The 18,412-nt window shown below is 41.9% G+C and overlaps 1 long non-coding RNA gene across 2 annotated transcripts; it reads left to right on the top strand.

Annotated features, from left to right (window-relative positions):
• Positions 1-5,851: 5,851 nt before the first annotated feature.
• LOC144296255 (uncharacterized) lies at positions 5,852-8,827 on the top strand. 2 transcript variants are annotated; one of them, XR_013363417.1, is made up of 2 exons: positions 5,852-6,176; positions 7,979-8,827. It is a non-coding gene; the product is annotated as an uncharacterized LOC144296255 (long non-coding RNA). The 2 variants fall into 2 exon arrangements; XR_013363416.1 differs by having other exon boundaries at positions 5,862-5,981.
• Positions 8,828-18,412: the final 9,585 nt, after the last annotated feature.

Raw genomic sequence — 18,412 nt, 5'->3', positions numbered from 1 at the left:
ACAACTATGGCAAATTGTTGATAATTGATTAATCTAGATGGAAAGATATATGAGTGTTCATTAAATACTTCTTGCAACTTCTCTGTAGATTAAAAGCTAAAACAAAAAATTAAAAATTTATAGAAGACAAAATAAGATTTTAGAAGTCCAATGAAAGAAGACTCAGTAGAGAAATGGACAAAAGTTATTGGATAAATGGTTGATAAACATTTGAAGTGAGACTCGACATCATTAGTCACTGGGAACAGCATTAGCAATAGAATAAATAAGTTGTGATTTGATGTGGAATACTGTATAGCAATGAAAATGAAAAATAGTTGCTGGACTTAATACAAACGAAACTCACAATCCTAACAGTGTGTGAAAAAAAAAAAGCAGACAAATAAGCATATAGTCTGATTCCACTTACATAAATTTCAAGGCAAAATACTCTTTAAGGAGTTAGAAGTCAGGGGGCACAAGATCCAGCAATGCCACCTCTGGGTACATATCCAAAGAAAATGAAATCAATATCTCAAAGAGCTATCTGCACCTCCATATTTATTGCAGCATTATACACAGTAGCCAAGACATGGAGATAACCTAAGTGTCCATCATTGAATGAATAGATAAATAAAATGTGAGATATAGGTATTTATATATATATGAACATACATATATTTATATATATACACACACACATATTCATATATATAATTGAATTTTTTTAAAGATTCCATCTATTTATTCATGAGAGACACACAGAGAGAGGCAGACACATAGGCAGAGGGAGAAGCAAGCTCCCCGTAGGGACCCTGATGCAGGACTCGATCCCAGGACCCTGAGATCATGCCCTGAGCCAAAGGCAGATGCTCAACCACTGAGTCACCCAGGTGTCCCTATATAATTGAATATTAATCAGCCTTTAAAAAGAAGGAAATTCTGTCATTTGTGATAGCATAGATGAACCTAGAGGACATCATGCTTAGTGAAATAAGCCAGGCACAGAAGACAAATACTATATGATCTCAAGGTATGAGAATCTTAAAATTTCTAGCTCACTGGGACACCCAGATGGTTCAGTCGGTTGAGTGTCTGACTCTTGGTTTTGGCTCAGGTCATGATCCTAAGCTTGTGAGATTGAGCCTGAAGTCAGGCTCCATACTGGGCGCGGAGCCTGCTTGGGATTCTCTCGCTCTCCCTTCCCTTTGTCCCTCCCACCCCCCAAGAAAAACAAAAACTAAAAACAACTAACTCACAGAAGCAGAGATTAGAATTGTGGTTTCCAGGAGCTGGAGGAGTGGGAAATGGGGAGATGTTCGTCAGGGGTACAAAGTTTCAGTTACGCAGGATAAATACATTCTGAAGGTCTAATGTACCATCTATGGGATGGTAATTAGAGTTAGTAGGACTGTATTATATATTTGAAATATGCTAAGAGAGTAGATTATAATTGTTCTCTCACACACATACATTGTGAAGTGACAGATACGTTAATCAGCTTGATTGCGGTAATCATTTCACAATGTATATGTATTAAAAAATCATGTTGTACACCAAATAAATGTGTGTGATTTTTATTCGTTAATTATACCTCAAAAAAGGAGGTCAGGGGCACAGGGGCTTTTAGGGTGCTGATAATGTTCTGATTTTTGCTCCGGTTGCTGGAAACACCAATGGGTTTATGTTGCTAAAATCTAAGCAGGCGATATATACTTATTATTTATTTATGCTTTCTTCTGTATTTTATGCTTCATTAAAAAGGATTTCCAAAAGAAAAGCAAATATAATAGTCTTCTTCTGCAAAAAAAAAATATCAAAACCAAAAAAACAAACAAAACGAACTCTTAGAAAAAAACTTTCATTTCAAACTCAAGAGAAGTGGAAGGAGCTTGCCAGCTTACTTTGCTCTCACTCATTTCCTGAAGTACCGACTGGATAATCCCTGTTATTAGCTCTGGAGTTGAGAAAAGGTGAGTCACACTGATTAATGCTGCATAGTTTTGAGAGGAGCCTTGAGTAATTCCCACATGAATAGGAACCTGCAATTAATCACTGATTATTAAAGCAGTAAAAGTGTTTGAATTAGTAGCCAACAAAATAAAACAAAACCTATTAAAACATGTTTTTTTTTTAGCAGAAAATTTATGCTTCAGAGTGTGTTCCAGACAAAACAAGTGTGTCATCTGCTGCACCGACAGGAGTTCCACTTAGCATGTGTGTGAGGACGCCAAGCCCATCACAACAGTGCAGGCAGCACCAGGCTGTCTCATACAGGAATCCCGGCATTTTAGCCTTGAGATTGCAATTGCAATACAATGGATTACTTTTTAAAAAACTCTATTAGCATCCTATTATTTATTTTTACCCTTTGCATTGGAAGCTAATGACAGCAGAAAGTATTAATTTGTCACAAAAATGGGGTGCTATTGGGATGCCTGGGTGGCTCAGCGGTTGAACATCTGCCTTTGGCTCAGCGCGTGATCCCACAGTCCAGGGATCGAGTCCCACATCAGGGTCCCTGCATGGAGCCTGCTTCTCCCTCTGCCTCTGTCTCTGCCTCTCTCTGTATGTCTCTCATGAATAAATAAATAAAATCTTTTTTAAAAATGGGGTGCTATTAACCTGGGAAGAAGACAGTGTGGAATTTAAGAATACACCCTCCCAAGATAAGGCCACCAGCCTGGTTGTGCGGTTGAAAGATATGAAGGCTGAAAGGTACTATCCAGGAAGATCACCCTAAATCCCACTGAGCAGCAGCACTTGGGTGGGTCCCCAAGTTTGAGGTCCCCTCCCTGTCCAGAATCTCGGTTGGTCAGTATAGCCAGAGCTACAAAGTGTCATCTTAACCAACATCAGCAAAACCTAGAGCATGCTCAAGATTACCAACCTACAAGTTCACAATGAGGAACACAGAATAAACTCATGAAGTTGGGCACATTTATGGTCATTGTACCAACAAATCTACAGAAGAAAGCAAAATGTCAACAGAAAGTTATTCTGAGAACCAAAATGAAATAGGCTCATTGGATATTCTTAATGACTAAAATTTTTTTTTTAAAAATTGTAACAGCCAGGAGAAGAGAGATATGTATGATGGGCATAAGCTCTCCCTTAAGAGGGCAGAATTTGGAAGTGATGGGTTTGGACCTTGATTCTGCCTTTTCCTGTTTGCATGGCCTGGAGCAAAATTGCTTGGTTTACATGAACGCCAGGTCCTGATCCATGAGATGTGGATGCTAGTACTTATTTCTAGAATGATAGGGAAGATGAAGGAGATGATATATGTGGTAGTGCCATATGCATGGAAAACATAATCTTTTCCATCTGCTCTGCTCTGTACAACTCCTCAGGACCTGAAAATCTCACTTGGCAGCTGGGTCCCACAAAGGTCCTGATCCATCCTTGGTAAAGCTTGGGGTACACCGGCCCCAAGGGTAGTATGATTTCAATCAGTGTTGTTTCAATGAACAAGATCCTCTCCAGGGTGTCAGACCTTTGCCCAGGGCACACACAGGCCACAAAGTTCTTTCTAGTCTTCCTCCAAAGTCTTCTGTTCTATTCCAGTTGATGTATCAGGCTTCCCACATGGTTCTTGCATTGACTTCCATTTCTTTGTTAAGTTGGTTTTACTGATACCCATTCCCCTCGCCTGGATGTTGATGGCCTTTCTACACCTTACCTGGTCCCTCTCCCTAGAGTCCCATTGGATTTCCTTACCATTACCCCAAGTCAGTGTCTGGGCTTCCTCTCAGTATTGGAACTTCGTGGAAACAGATATAATATTTCCTGCAGTAGGGCTTGAAGTGCCCTGGAGGTCAACATAGCCTCACTCCAGCACAAATTTGCCATGAATCAGGTCACTGTAGCATTCATTATGAATACCATCAATTATAGCATGTGGCATTAGGTATTTATTTTGCTCCCGAGCCTGTGAATTGGCTGAGGATCAGCAAGTCTAGGCTCAGCATGGCTAGAGGTGGCTCTGCTCTGCGTGTTTGTCATCCTCCTTCCAGGAGCAGCAGGGCCCCTTGGTCATCTATCCCCTTGGACAATGGTAGAAGCACAGATGTAAGTAGAATCACACGTGTACATTCCATGCCTTCTGCATTCAGTCTGCTAACATCCCATTGGTCAACGCGAGTCACATAGTTGGGCCCATCACGGAGGCATGGGGAAGTTGCCCTGCCAGCAGGTCGACACTGAGAACTTATATGGTGAAGAGAATGGCTACCAGGAGTTCCAGGGCACTCCGCCTTATCCCTGTCTTTCTCAGAGGCTGGTTCAGATGTTCTCATGTCTGTTATATCTAGCCCTAAACTTAATCACTTAATTTAAAGCCAATTTTATTAATTTAATCATTTAATCCCAAATATCCCTGCTACCCCTTAACAAAGATTCTCTGCTTGACCAAACTTCAGTCAGACTCCTGAACACATCTGTGCACCACCTTGTAAAATCTAGTTTTAGCACGAACCTTGGTTGGGGAGATTGACCAGGACCACGTACCCTGGATATCTGATCGCCCTCAATATCTGATCAGGATCCTCGTCCTCCACAAGCCCCCAAGTGATATCTGGTCACTCTGGCATGTCTTTAGCAAGAATCAGTAGGTAGGTTTAGTGAGAACCCCCTTTACTTCTGATGTTTCCTCTTAGAAATTTTCCATCCACTGATCCCTACCCTGCTTTTTGGCTATCAATCCCCACTTGTCCATGCTATATTTGGAGATGAACCCAATCTTTCTCCTACTGTAAAACCCCATCATGGCGATCTCTGTGCTGATCACAGCAGTCCCAAATGGAGACTACCTTTCCATGTGTAACAGATGTCATCAGATTTATTTTACTCTTTATAAGCCCCTTTTTCTCCTCTGTTGGTACACACTGCAATTAACCACTTCCACTTATGCTCGCATCTCTCCTCAGAGGAGTCTTCCATGGTCCCCCAAATAAGTGGGGTCCTCCTATTTCCTTCTCTCATGGTGCTCTGAAGTATCCCTTCTTGGCATTTATTTCTGGGTGTGAGAGTAAGTAAATCCTGGGATCATAAATACTGAGAGCCTACAAAGACCTGTAGATCCTCTGGTCCAAGTTTCTTGCTTTGGCGACATATAATCTGAGGCTCTGGGGGGAACCCATGCTTCTCTGGCTGGTGAGCAGTCATTTAGTTAATGTTTCTGCAGACAAAGGCCACATTTGTCCTGAACTGGCCAAATCATTCAACAAAAAACATGAGCAACCAATAAGCACATGAAGAAATAAAAAAGTAAAATGAAATGTAAAAGGAAAAAATGAAAAGTAAAGTGTATATGCATAAGGATGAGAATACATGTATGTATATAAGTATACATATGGACTTATATGCATATACGCAAATTTTGTTGGGTATAATTGTTCCCAGGCCCCAAAACAAAAGAAAACACATTTTATTTTATTTTTTTTTAATTTTTATTTATTTATGATAGTTACAGAGAGAGAGAGAGAGGCAGAGACACAGGCAGAGGGAGAAGCAGGCTCCATGCACCGGGAGCCCGATGTGGGACTCCATCCCGGGTCTCCAGGATCGCGCCCTGGGCCAAAGGCAGGCGCCAAACCGCTGCGCCACCCAGGGATCCCGAAAACACATTTTAAACTTCATAGAAAACATCTAGCAACACTGATGAATAGTATGAATCAGTAGTACAACTAGGATAGTCCCACAACATGTTACTCTGGTTAGTTGTTTTTGATTGTTTTTTTTTTATTTGGAAGAGCAGGCTGGTGTTAGCTCCCCGGTTTTACTTCTTCCCAATGATTTGTTTGGGAAAACTGAGCTGAGAGCAGCATGCAGAGAATCAATTGACAGGAAATGAGGCAAACAATCCATTGTTGCTAAGAAACAGCACCCTTAAAAGAGCAGCAGCTTTAGCCACCCTGTGCCTCTGGAGGCTGAGTCCAGGTAGTCCAACAGAGAGCCCTACAAGGGAACCAACACCATAGTGAAGAAGAAAGTTAGCCATGGTGAGCAGCGACATGGGTCTTGGTAGAAGCAGGAAGTAAAGTTTCTGTACCAAAGGGTGTATAAGAGGAGTAAAATCATAAAAACTGACTTTGGAAACCCATTGAATAAAATCAGCATAAATTCAGAGACTCCTGGAAGCTGCAGCTACCTGCCATCTTCAAGCCATGCCCGGTAGAAACCCTGAGTTTTCCAAGGTAACTGTGCAGACTTGACCAAGCAGTCAGTAAGCAGTAATGCCTGTTGGCTTTAGGGGACAGGACAGGCTGGGCAGATATTTAATGGTGTTTTGCAGGGAGTGTCAGGGCTACTATCATCTTCACTGGAGCCTAACAGGAGGTGATGTACCCTTTCCAAGGGAAGGACCATCCTTCCCCGCAGGGAGACTAGAGCCATGAGAGGTTGCAGTGAGGGGTCTCCAGAGGTAGAAAGGTGAGATATCCACAGTTAAGGTCACTAAGATTGCCTGGAATCTGCAAGTTTTTCATTTTTACCAACAAATAAAGATTCAAACCCCAAAGCTTGAGGTTTGGACAGATGTATAAGAAGTAGCCAAGGCTTAGCAGAATTAAGTCAGATATCTTAGCAAACAGAAATCAGGCATCCTTGCAGGATAGAGTGAGCTAGAGCAGGCTGGACACCACAGGAGAGAATTCTGGAGCCCAGAAGGGAGGAATGTAGGTCAACATAATTGGTCTCTTAACCGGCCTGGCCCAACAACCGCCACACCCTCAGCACAGCTGAGCTACAGAAGAACACGTGCTCATGCCATCGATTCTTGATACATCTCAGTCTATGCACATGCGTGATGAATTCTAGGTGGTTGTCACATCAATGTGGGTCCCGGTATTCTTTTTTTTTTTTTTTTAAGATTATTTATTTATTTATTCACGAGAGACACACAGAGAGGCAGAGACACAGGCAGAGGGAGAAGCAGGCTCCATGCAGGGAGCCTGACATGGGACTCGATCCCGGGTCTCCAGGATCAGGCCCTGGGCTGAAGGCGGCACTAAACCGCTCAGCCACTGGGGCTGCCCGGGTCCCAGTATTCTTAAAGCAGTCTTATCTTCATCAAGATATCTAAAGTCTTTTTTTTTTTTTTTTCTAAAAAATCCTTAGGTATTGCTATCTGTAAATAGCTGGACTGGGTGCACCTATTTCTTAGCTATCATCACCATTTCCTGACCCCAAGTGTGCAAAACAAGGACATAGCCTCTAGGTGCTACTTAAGTTTCCTGTTCTAAAGGAAGAGAGGGAGGAAGGGAGGGAGAGAGGGGGGAGAAAGAAATAATAGTGAACTGCTTATTAACAATGGACTGATTTTAATTTTAAAAGCTATATGTGTGTCAATGTCATTCCTATAATTGTCAGTATGGCATCACTGGGGTCCTTTCCCTAGCATTGATAATTCATCCTAAGAAGTACTTTTGTGACATAGTGTGGGGCTGGTTTAGAGAGCTACAACAGAGCTCTGAGCTAATTTCCTCTTGTCTTTTCCTATGGAATATAGTTGCTACAGGAAATTCCCTTTAGCAAAAATATCTTCAAGGTGTTTTTGAAATGTTTTGAACTCTCCTTGGCATTTAAATAAATATATATCCTTAACAACCAGCATCAAAATGCTAACTTTATAGATTTAGAAAGCAAAGCTCTGGGAAATCATTGTGATAGAGATAACTTGTGTGTGTGTGTGTGTGTGTGTGTGTGGTCCGTGCCTCGGACATGCCCAAAGTGTTCCACACATTTCACTGTGCGTAGTTTGGGGTCTGAGAACCGCATCCCGACACATCCAGGTCTCCTGTCCTCCTAACCCATCCTGAGCACTTCACCCAGACCTCTCACCACCTTCTCCTGCATGCATTTGGTTCTCTGAGCTCCCACGACCATCCTGCTCTAGTTCTGCACACTCTGGGCACACCCATGACCATGTCCAAAGCACAGTGGCCCTCAAACCCACGTGTTTAACCTCCTATGTCCTTTTCTATGCCAACTATTGCAGCGAGCTCTCCACCCAAGCATCCTGGCTCACCTGGCACACCAAGGAATATACAACTGACTTCAAATTGGAAGTTACTGCCTGTGCCACCCTCTGCAAAACCACTGTTTCCTGCCCTGATCAATGAGATCTGTGTGGCCAGTGTTCACTGGAAGCTGGAAGTTGTACCTCAATCTCTTCTCTCACCTCACCTCCGTATAACCCCACCACTGCTCATCCCCGGACTCTCTGATGCATCGCCTAAGGCCCCACGACACTCTCCCTGGACTGGATGAACTGCAAGGCATCATTATGTTTGAGGTCTCCCAACCTTGGCCCTTCCCTTTCAATCTATCCTCCTTGTCACTCCCCGGTACATTCCTAAAAATTCATGTGCTTTTGTTTTAATATTCTCCACAGCACCTACAAAGTAAAGTTCTACTCCCAGCTACCTTTCTGTCTGGGATGGGCCTTCCAAGCTCATTGCTTGTTGCTCCCAGACTCTCCAGACCTTCCAGTCCACCACCTTGCTGCTCCCAGACACTCCAGACCCTCCAGTCCACCCAAAATGCATGGAACTCCTCTAATACAAATGTTCTTTTAAGGTTCTGTGCCTTTGCATGTCCTGGTCCTCCTGAAAAGCACCACCTCATCCTCACTGAGGCTCTCACTTCAGGGCCACCTTTTCTGGGCTGGTCATGCTCCCCTCTGTATGTGTACCCCACATTTTGGCATCTACTTCAGCATTTATGAGATCTTTGTTTATGCATTTGCTCCCCTCCCAGAGGGTGAACCCCTCGGTGTCCTCATCAGCACAATCCTTGGCAGTTTACAGAATGAGCGCACGCATAAACATCTGATGATTTCATATTATTAACCATGGTTTCATGGGGAAAGCAATGGAGGCACCTAAGAATTAGGTACATCCCTAACAGTTGAGATAATGCTAGTGTCAGTCTAATACAAAATTAAGCCAACCAAGCACACCGGTACTGGGCAGAATAGTGTCCCCCTCAAATTCATATCTGCTCAAAACCTCAGAAGGTGACCTGGTTTGGAAATAAGTTTGTTGCAGATGTAATCAGTTAAGAAGAGGTCATACTAGAGTAGGGTGGGCCCTCAATCCATTGTGACTGGTGTCTTTAGAAGAAGAGGAGACCAAACCCAGGCATGCAGGAAGAATGTAATGTGACAACAGAAGCAGAAATGGGACAGATGCATCCACAAGCCAAGGGACACCAAGGATTGCCAGCAACGCCATCGCTGAGAGAGAGAAGCTGGCACAGGTTCTCCCTGGAGATTCAGGAAGCATTTGGCTGGCTGTGACCTTGATGTCAGACTTCTGGCCTCCGGAATTGGGAGAGAGTATAAATTTCCATTGTGTAAGCCACCTAGTTTGTGGTACTTGGCTTTGGCAGCTCTGGAGAACTGATACTCGAGTATCCTAAGAGGAGGGGACTGGTGGGAGCACCAATGAATTGCTGCATCTCTTCACCCTGGAAACAAAGGGCTTCCCAAAACAGATGATCCACGTGAAATGTGCTGTGTTAACACTAGCTTCCTTCTTCCTTTCCACGAAAGCCCCCAGTGCAGCCATGGTGCTTGAGAACACACCTAACAGAGAAGCTGTCACATTGGGGATAGAATATGTGACAAATAAACACAATGGCAAAGATTGGGGGCCAAGGCCAGAGTTACTTCTCTTCTTTTCCTCTTTGATTGATCTCTCAGTGTGGTCCTTTAGACAACCCTGAGATTCCAAGTGACCTATGGGGCCATTTTTAGCTCTAAATCCAATCCCGCTCAAAAGGGATGAGAGGTGGGGGAAAGGCAGCCAGCAGGTCTTGGGGGTGGTGGTGAGGATGACCCCTAGAGCTTGTGAGTGTGGGCTTTCTGGGGTCTCAGTGGTGAGAAAACATCCAGGATTACTCCCCGGCCCATCTCTTGGCTCTCTGCTGGTGTCCACTAACTGATGTTTATCTGTTCAGGAACAATTACTATACTGGCTTTTCAACATTATTGTTTTGGCTTTGCATGTACTTGAATATGTGATAGAGCAAAATCCGTCCTCCTTATATTCTGTTCCTAAAGGTGACACCAGTGACCCAGAAAGCTCCCAAGAAAGAAAAGGGCCCCTGTAGGATTTCTGTTTGAGTCTGAAAACTCTGGTGGTGCCTTGGCCATTCATGTACTTTTATTGACTCAGGTACATGTTTCAGTAAAGTAGTATCTATGCTGGAAAAACCCTACCTGCAATTTTGGTTGGCAATGTATTGAATCGATAGACTCATTTGAAGAGAAACATCTCTAGGATGTTAAGTTATCCTATATGAGATTATGGAGTTCCCCCCTGCCCCCCATAAATCTAGATTATTTCCCCTTTCACTAAAATTTGATCCTCAGGAATATTCTACAGGGTTCCTGATTAATTCCTAAATACTCATCAAAGTTTTGATGCTTTTGTGAATGACTTCTTAACTCTTATGTTCTGGTTACTTATTACTGATATTAGTAAATCACAAAGATTTTTCTGATTCTAATTGTTAACCTGTTAAGTCTGTTGTTTTCCTTTTCAGGCAGATGAAGACATTGATCCTCAAAGAGTGATAATTTCATGCTTCACCTACTAATCTCTTATTCCTCTTTCTTCAGCTTGGGCCAGAATTTCCAGTTCTACAGTAAACATTTGCACTGATAACAAACAGTCTTGTTCACAAACTTAAAGAGAATGTAGCTAAAATTTTGCCATTTAGCATATTTTCCATAATAGCTTGTGAGTATACAAACTTTCTCCAGTGAGGAGATTCCCTTCTCTTGCAGGGTTGCAAGGGGTCTAATCTTACCCAACGCTTTTTCCTCATATTTGGAGATAATTGTGTGATTTTCCTCCTTGAGTCTATGAATGTGGTGAATTACACTGATTCCTTGTCTGATTTGAAACGTCCTTGCATCCAGAGCCAACCATCCTTCATCATGAGAAGTTAGTTTTGAGGGCACTGTTGGATTTGGATAGCAAGCCCTGCTGTAGAGGCTTTGCTCTTCTCTTCATAAGTGAAATGGGCCGATGGCTTTCCCTTCTGGTGTCACCCCTCTTGTCTAATTATAGAATCAAGATTACAGAGGACCTTCCAAGGAATGGTAGCCTATTCCTTCTGCTTTCTGGAACAACATTTGTGATACAGAGTTACTGTTCCTTGAAAGTTTGGTAGAACTCATCTGTAAAACTTTTTGGAATTGAGTTTGGGGGAGAGGTAAGATCTTCAACGACAATTTCAGCATCCTTAATTTTCCTGATCCATTCATGTTTTCTTTCTTCTGGCTCCAATTCGATATTTTACTTCTTTTTTTCTGGGAACGCATCTACTAGGCTTCTGTATTTTTAACTCTCACAATAGGCTTTTTATTATTTTTAAAACTGTTAGGCTGTAGTTACTTGTTTTGTATTTTTTATTTTGATTATTTGCCTCTTTCGTCTATTCCCACCCCCACCCCCCACCCCGGATCAGCCTTAATGGAGATTTTAATTTTTTAAAATTATCTTGTCAAAGAGCCAGCTTTGATTCTGTGACTCTTCTTGGTTGTTTTATTGTTGTTGTTTTATACTCCACTTGATTGATTTATGTCCCTAAGTGTATTATTCCCTTCTGTTATGTCTCCTTGGGTTTGCTCTGGTGTTTTTTGTTTTTGTTTTTTTTCAACTTCTTGAGTTGGAAACTTCTACTACTTATTTTTATTTTTTTAATTTAAATTCAATTTGCCAGCATATAGTACATCATTAGTTTCAGATGTAGTTTTCAATAATTCATTAGTTGTGTATAACACCCACTTGCCTTTAACTTACCTGTTTCCTGGTAACTGTATTTAAAGTGATGAATGTCTCTTTAGATGTTGTCTCAGATATATCTCAAAATTCTCAACATGAGCTGTTTTCATCCTTATTCGGTTTTAACCAAGTTACTTTAACTGAATTAATCTTAATTTACTTGATAATTTCCCTTGAACTTTACAAAGATAAGGGATTTTAAAGCTGGCCTTTCATCATTCTTTTACAATTTGTGTTACATTATGATTGGAGAACCCAGTATGCAAATATTAGTTTCATAGACTTTGCTATATAATCAAATGCATCCATGTTTTTGTGTAAGTTTTAGATGTGGTTGAAAAGGACATGGGTTCTTTGTTTATGTGGTACTGAGTTCTTTTTTTTATTATTTAAATTCAATTTGCCAACATGTAGTATAACACCCAGTGCTCAGCACATCACATGCCCTCCTTAATGCCTGTTACCCAGTTACCTCATCTTTTCTTTTTATGATACACTTTTTGCTTTAAATTTTCTTTTATACAATATTGATATTTCTTTTTTTAAGTTTTTAAAAACTTATTTGAAAGACAGAGTATGAGTAAGGGGAGAAGGAGGGGAAGCAGACTTGACACGGGGTTCTATTCCACTACCCTTAGATCATGACCTCAGCCCAAACCAAGAGTCTGACACTTAACTCACTGAGTCACTCAGGTGCCTCCCAATATTGACAGTTCCACCTTGCTTTCTCCTGGTTTTACTTAAGTGGTTCTTTCTCTTTTCACCCTTTCCTTTCCAGCCCCCATGTGTCCTTTTCTCTCAAGACTGTCTTGCTGACAACATCTTATTGCAAATGCTAAGGGCTGGGCCCACGTTTGTGTGAACCTAATTAATTTATGGAGGGATGGGAATTGACTCCAGCAGGGAGAGTCCAGAGCACACAGGCCATTGGTCTCAAACCTACAGCCACCACGGCCCTGGTAGGTGCTCTGCTCAGGGGCAGGCAGCACCAAAAAGGCAATCCCTTGGGCTGAAATCCATCAGCGTTGGTGGCTTGGAGGCAGGGATGGAGATGGGACTGCCCCCGAGAGGCTGGGCACTCTCTGTACACCTGTTCTCTTAGGTCCCCACCCTGCCATTGGTACTCTACTGTATGTGCATGTGCCGTAGCCCCTGGGTTGTTTACTTCTTCACTGCTGATGAAGACATTTTACCTCAAAAGCTCACTGCTGCAAGACTCAAATTTTACACCCCAGTTATTTACAAAGTAGCCCAAAGAAGTAAGTTGCATATCCTCTGAAACCTCACCCAACATCTGTTATATACTCATGAGATAGAGCCTGTGGTTAGAAGGCCCTAAGCCCCACTAATCTTCATTCAGTGATCTCTGACCTAGACACTGTAAGGCCCCCTTCCTAGAGCTCCTCAGTCCTCTCTCCTTCTGAGAAGCCACCCCTGAGGGACTTTCCTCCTTTGCAAACCTGTCAAAGCAAGGCAGGAGAGAGCTTGCATGTGCTATCACAACCTTGTGGTCATGTCTTTTCCCATCACACAGTCCCCAAAACCCTCCAACCTCCAACCTGGCCCCCCAAACCTGATGTACACTGGTCACCATCAAGGCGGGAGCTGCCAATTTCTGCATTGAAGTGGCAGGTAGTGACTGTGGGGGCAGAACCTACGATACTATTCTCTAAGCTGTCCTCTGGCTATGCCTCTGACCACCTTCCTTCCACTCCAGCTTGAGACTTGGCCTCAGCCCCTAGCACTGAGTTCAGGGAAGCACCCATCCCCCAGGGCTCTTCCTATTTTCATCAGTGGCAGTAGAAACATGGTTTACTTCTTTGCTTGTTCTTCTGCTATTGCCAACTTAAAAAAAAATTCCTATTATCAAAGTAATGCTCAAGTATTTTTTTTTTTTTGAGTTTGGAAACTAAAAGAAAAGTAGAAGAAAGAAAAAAATTGCAAACATTTTTGTTATCAAAGACAAGCACAGTTAATATTTGAGTGTATTTCCTCCATGTCTTTTTTTCCATTTGCTTTTCATCTTACAGTTCTAGAGGCCCTGTGGTACATTCAAAATTGTGCATAATGATATTCAAGTCTATTTTCCCTGGTTTATAAGGAAGTTGCATGCTCATCACAGAAAAGCTGCTTCTTGGTGGTTATTGACTATTCTCCTCTAAAAAATATCCCAAGACTCAGGCCCGTCATTATGAGTTTGGAAGATGCAGAAAACTTCCACTTTCATTTTTTGGCACTAGAAATGCCATTTTGTTGTTCTGTGCATCTCTGCTGCTTGTGGAGAGAAGAAAAAGCCTTTTTGTTCAGCTATTCTTGCCCCACAACCACACAGAGCATGGCTGTTATTAGCAAGTGCCAAAGCAGAATGTCAAAGATCCTGTCTGAGTGCTTCCACCAGTCAAGGAGAATAAGGGTCTAGCCAGAAACTGGGTAAAATAAAACACATCCCCGTCTGCAAGGAGAGCCATACTCACCATGAATATATAAGCCACTTGGAATTTTGTGAGACGCTGGGGTGCCTGTACCTTTCTTGTGATGTGCTGGAGGTGGTGTGTGGGTTTATGAGAGCTGACTGTGCACCAATCTTCCCACTCCATATTTAGTGAATCCATGTTGGTAGCTTGAAATTGGCTATAGTGGTAGTAAAAAAGTGGTAAATGCTACAAAACAGGGTTTACTCCCCTACTCTGAAAAGCTTATTGTTAATCATTTATAAGCACATCACTGTCTTTGATATTTTGAAACAACGGAACATAGGAAAAGCAGCAAATTGCATGTGCAAGACCAATAAATAGTCTTATGTCCTGCATGTATGAACTACAACTCTTGAGGTGCAATGTGCCACCAGGACCGCACCCCACTTCCTGTTCTGTGGTTTTCTGAATGTAAGGTGAAAAAGAGAGAGATGGGGATGGGTGCCACGGGTGGAGCAAGGCTGACTTCCTCAACCAGCTGCTCCATGTAGCAGAATGTTGCCAAATTACCTTATTGGCAGAGAAAATGTCACTTCTTTCTTCTTTGCTATATCTCTCACATGTTTTCTTCAACTCATGTAATAAATATTTTTGGCACCTGCTGTGAGCCAAACCCTGCTCTCTGTACTTCAGGTATGGAGATAGACTAGACAGCCAAGGTCCCTGCCTTCATACAGCCTATGTCCTGGAGGGAGGAACTATCAATAAGCACACAACTAAATAAACAGGAAAACAAAAGGCAGCATAAGTGTTCTGCTAAAAATAAAACAAAGTGAGATAATGCAGAGAGACGGAGAGAGAGAGAGAGAGAGAGAAGGGAAGGTAGCTTGTCTCAGGAGGGCAAGCATGGAGGTAGAAATATGGGAACACCTACAACTACTCTAATCAGAAACAACTATTTTTTTTTTTTACACAACAGAAGAAACTCTTAAGAAAGGAGCTCTTAGATCAGCTACTGAAAAATTATGAAGACTTTTGGAGTCTATTCGAAATATTATCAGGAACGCAAAGGCCAAAGAAGTGTTTTTAGAAAGGCCACATTAGGAGCTTATTGTCCAGACCCTTAGTGTGTGTGGCTGAAGTGGTTTAACCACACCCCTGTCAGTGCATCCTGGGAGCAGATGCCTGAGTTCCTCTTGTGTGCTCTCCTCTGTAACCTGCTTTAATATTCTCCTCGCTGGCATGGCACAAGTAGGCCAGCCCCTCTGGGAGGCCTTCAGGACCATCGGAGCCCATCTCTGCCTCCAGTTGTCACATGGGTTTCTCCCTGTGGGTCTGTCTCCAAACCTCCTTCTTATAAGGACATCAGTCATTGGATGAACTCCATCCTAATCCAGTATAACCTCATCTAAACTTGACTATATCTGCCTACTTCCAAGTAAAGTTTTATTCACAGGTTCTGGACAGACATGAGGTTTGGGAGGACACTGTACAACCCAGGACATAGGTCACTAGGGGAGGACGTGAGAACAAATAGCCATGGTTGCCTGCCAAACATGCATCCCACTGCTGGGGAGGAGCCGTCTGGGTTGGGTGGTACCATTCCCACAAACAGCCTGTGAAGACAACCTCTATGGTCCCATCCTCCATGCCATGGTGAGTGGTTCAGAAACCACGAAGACACATTCCTCTGCTACAGCTTAGTTTTAGATGTGGATGAATGATCCAAGTTGGTCCATTAAAAAGGAAGCTAGGACTTGTATTCCAGGGTTGAGGAAGGAGAACCTCTTTTCTTCCTCTGATTGTTTTTTGGTTTGGCTTGGTTTTTCAGTAATATTTTTAATCTTTTAAAAATATACATTCATTATAGAAAATAGAGGAAAGTACCAGAATTGTAAAATTGCTCCTAGGCAACTAGAAATAATCCACATCATAAAATACTCTTTCAATCTTTTGTAACATTTATACACTGTGTTTTTTTTCAGTTTTATCGAAATATAACTGATGTATAACATTGTGTAAGTTTAAGGTGTGCATAGTGTAGGTCAATTTTTTTTCAAATATTTGTGTAAGTACAAATGTATGTAAGCACATAGGAAATGTTCTAAAATAGTACCCATTTACTAATCTCTGGAGAAAAGAGTTGACATAGAAGTCGCAGTGAAAGAGGCTTTCATATTTGACTCTATGTTTGCCCGTTATGGTAATTTAGCAATGTACTACTGGGTTGATTTCTAAATAATTTCAGAAAAGCAAGAAAGAGATAAGCAGAACTGAACAAATAAATTATAAGGCAAATATAATATTTGGAGCATATTCACGGGGTCATTCCTCAAAATCTATTTCAAATGCCCCATCTGCTTGACTTCTTTTTTGACCCTTTCGACCAAATCTATTCTTGTTCTCCTTCAAACCCCTCTTTTCCCAAGGCTCCTATCATCTTCAGCTTTAGCTACTCTCAGGGTTTCTCCTTCCCTAGACTGCCAGTTTCTTGAGGGTAAGTAAGACTGTTTCTTCCTTGATTTATTCACTACGTAATATCCCTCATACCCAAGCACTGTGTCTGCACACAGACGATATTACTCAATTATTTATTAAATGGATTTTGAAATAGTCCTTTATGGAATCCACTAATCATCATTGATTCTCTTATTTTAATAAATATTCTTTTCTTTCCAGGACTATAATCAATACCACTTTCCAGGGCAAATTTGTATGCCCTGGCTGATGAGCTCAGCAGGTTAGACCTCTGTATTAACAAAACCATGGTCCTGGTTGGCACTCATCCTCTGGTCCATGGCCCCAAACTGTGCCCCTAGTTCCAGCCAGCTGTTGCCAAATGTCAGTTTTGTATAATAATTAATATCAGATGGGAAAGCCAAAGAAATTGATCTAAAACTGTTGCCATTGCTCTGCGTAAAGACATATTTACTAGACATGCTCTCTTGGGATTATTTCCACTCTCACCTGCTTTTTTCATTTGACAACAAGCCTCATTTATCCTTGGGTCTACTTCAGTGCTCAAAGCTATTAGTGTGTGTGTTCAATAAACAATCACTGAATTGAATTTTACCAAGAATGAGTATTTTGCTGGTGGCACATTATTGCAACACATGAAGGTCAAGTGGAAAAGTAACCAAGGAACTAGTATTTTAATTGCTTTCTGTGTTACAAGGACTGTTAGTAGGCTTTTGAATCTTTACTATCTTCAATCTGACAACAGCCTTAAATGATTCCATCACTGTTCATAAGAAGGAAAAAATGAGACAATTAGGACATTTATGTAATAAATGGTTGAAGTGATATGTAGCAAATTTAGAATCTAAGCCTATAAAAGTTATTGTTATGATTTAGAAACACTTAGATTTCCAATCCAGCTAATCTTAGCTTATAACAATAGATCTCTATTGTCAATGGCCCCAAATACCATAGTGAGGTCAATAGAGCATGCGCAAGTCTTAAAAACAATCACCAGCTTATGAGGTCATTGGATCTGAATCGTTCTGGAATTCACTTTGGGTTTGCTTGACTATTGCCTGAAATAATAAGACTGTAAAATTGAGAGGGCTTATATCAGTAAGATAGAAAAGGCAGGCCCTAGGAGGAACAGGACCTCCTTTAAGACCATCTTAATAAGTGATATTGAAATTTGGATTTCTTCCTTCATGAAACGTAGCAAAACCAAATATGGGAGGATGAGTTATGTTTGACTTTTCATTGGTTTCAACATAGGAGTGTGATATGAGCCATGTAGAGGGAAGATCTTGAAAACTAAATTGATGTCCAAACCCAGATATCCAACAGCCCATTCTGTATTCCCTCCAATTGGCACAGATATCTTAAATCTAAAATCATGCGTGCCATCTTTCCTGAGAAATCTGGTGTGGTAGGCAGAAAAATAGGTTCCCCAAAAATGTCCACATCTTAATCCTCCTAGAACCTCTAAATTTTACCCCATATGGAGACAGGGACTTTGAAGATGTGATTCATTTGAGGATCATGAGATGGAGAGATTATTCCTGGGTTGTTGGGGTGGGTCAGACACAGTCACAGAGTCCTGATAAGATGGAGGCAGGAGGGTCAGAGCCAGAGGAGAGGTGACAGCAGAAGCAGAGGCTAGAGGGAGGTAGACTCACATGTCAGGCCCCTAGAGGCTGGGTGAAACTAAGAAACAGATTTTCCTCTAGCGCCTCCAGAAGGGATTGCAGCCCCATCATCCTA

Source organism: Canis aureus, chromosome 24 (assembly GCF_053574225.1).
Source record: "Canis aureus isolate CA01 chromosome 24, VMU_Caureus_v.1.0, whole genome shotgun sequence".
Classification (NCBI taxonomy): domain Eukaryota; kingdom Metazoa; phylum Chordata; class Mammalia; order Carnivora; family Canidae; genus Canis; species Canis aureus.
This window is presented reverse-complemented; position numbering and strand designations above follow the sequence as displayed.